This window comes from Typopeltis vanoorti, chromosome 8 (genome assembly GCF_054136105.1).
Source record: "Typopeltis vanoorti isolate ZY-2024b chromosome 8, IOZ_Tvanoo_1.0, whole genome shotgun sequence".
NCBI classification, from domain to species: domain Eukaryota; kingdom Metazoa; phylum Arthropoda; class Arachnida; order Uropygi; family Thelyphonidae; genus Typopeltis; species Typopeltis vanoorti.
This window is the reverse complement of record NC_143556.1, coordinates 75463459-75465589: the sequence shown is the minus strand read 5'-3', so window position 1 is coordinate 75465589 and position 2131 is coordinate 75463459. Positions and strand designations below refer to the sequence as shown.

General features: G+C 36.2%; 1 non-coding gene across 1 annotated transcript; it reads right to left on the bottom strand.

The window, feature by feature from the left end:
- Positions 1 to 328: 328 nt before the first annotated feature.
- On the bottom strand, positions 329 to 518 carry LOC150104113 (U2 spliceosomal RNA). Its single transcript, XR_016548741.1, has one exon. It is a non-coding gene; the product is annotated as a U2 spliceosomal RNA (small nuclear RNA).
- Between the last annotated feature and the right edge of the window lie 1613 nt (positions 519 to 2131).

Sequence of the window (2131 nt, the reverse complement as noted above, 5' to 3'; positions counted from 1 at the left end):
CGGTCTAGGTAGTGGCCCCTTGCCTTTAATACATAGCATCATACATCTCCACCAGGAAATGTGCTTTGCATTAAGGGTAAATATTAAGAATAGTGATCAGAGCTTATTCTATCTTTACCACGAGTTGCCTTGGACTTGCACTACGTGCAGGGTCAGCTAGACTTGAAACACTGCAGGCGCAAACTTGACTGACTTGTCTGTTTGCTTACTTGGAAAATGGAGTAAAAAACCAGGTTTATATTTAAAATAAATATTTTAACATATATATTTTAACATATTTTAACATATATTTTAACATATATATATATATATATATATATATATATATAATCTGTGAGTGCTGATACCATGCCAAACTCGTAGTAAAGATGGATAAATCGCTTTTAAACACTTTGCAGCCTTCTAACATTCAGTTTAATATCCTGAGCACCGAAGGAGCTCATATCAAATATTAAGTTGATGAAATTGGTAAGAGCATATTCTACACTTTAGTCGTACCTAAGAAGACGAGAAGCGAAAAATGTAGTAACTGTCTTATCAGCTTAATATCTGGGCTCCGTTCTTAAACTGCTTTTTGGAAGATAGCAAAGTGCCTGAAGCTACCCTCCACATTTACCATGAATTGCTCAGATATTGCGATATCTCTAAAGTAAACCTAGTCCCCTCAAGAAGACTTGAAAGATATATATACATACACACAGATAGAGTTCCCTGGATATTTGCAGGGAATGCGTCCCAAGACTTGCTACGAATAATTGATGCCCCTTTCAGTTCAGTATATATATATACTGAAGTGAAACAAGTTTCAGAAAATGAGACGGACTATTGATCATATAATAAAACAAAAATATAACAAAGTTAATATCAAACATGATTTTATTAGCATTTAAATGCAATTATAAAAAATTACTTCACAATAACAGAAATTGCGAAATATTTATTTAATGCGATTAATTCGCTTATCAAAAAACATAAGATTCATTTTTATTCACAGGAATCAACAGATATTTGATCACTGTGCCTCATATCGGAAGATTGGAATGAAAATGTCCTCTCAACAGACACCATCCTGCAGATGCAAAGAAAAACAAGTGACTTTATTCTATCGCTAAATACAGTACAGAGACAATTAGAATCTATGTACTATATACTGTTTGGAAAGAAGTCAATGGAAACTCTCATAGTAAATGTGCATCATGCTACATAACGAGTCACGTGTTTGTAACATTCAGAACCGAGGTTCACAACATGGATTTCATGGGTTTCCAAGGTATTACCGCAATATTGCAAATATTGCAAATATTGCAACCTCCACATTACCAGAGCCAACATACAGCTTCTTCGTCAGTGGTGCGAAGAGTGTGTACAGTGAGACGTGGAAACTTGGAAAGGTGTGTTAAGAAGCGATAAGAAGGAATTGCGAGATGCCCTGTGAAATTCTGAAACGATGGTGTGACGATATGGTCCTGTTTTTCCTGGTTTGGCTTCGGACCTCTGTTTGTGGTGCACGAACGTTGAACTCTGAAAGGTACTGAACCTCCTGCTCTCAACCATAATGACCATCTGTGGGGGTGAACTGGAGAGTCGGGTGAAGTCAAGGGACGTCCACCCCACAACAGCCTGGACCTCATTAGATGCCTACATGAAGAATGGTCCAAAATTACCACTGATCGCTAGGGTATGCTTGTGGAAAGTATGCCACGTAGGATTGCTGCAGTCATCACAGCGAAAGAGGTCCTACATCTTATTAAGATGTGCGCCATGGCTGTTTGTTATTCACACTATAGTATCCGTTAACTTCTTTCCAAGCAGTATATGTTGCGATAATTAGCGTAAACTGGAAACAACTGCAATCAAAACGACCCTGCATAATGAAAAACAACTCCCCTTCCACAGACACTAAACTGCGTACATGCACTCAAAGCCTAAATACTGTTTAACCCTAATATAAAACTAATAATGAGGTCACTGGGTTCAGAATACAACCGATTTTTATAAACTATATTTTCAAAAGAAAATATAACTTAAAATCGAAATTACATTCTAGATTTTCTGTATCATTACGGCAGTTCATGAAATAAAATTTAATCCAAAATATTAAAACTATCATGCTGTATATATATATTTAAAA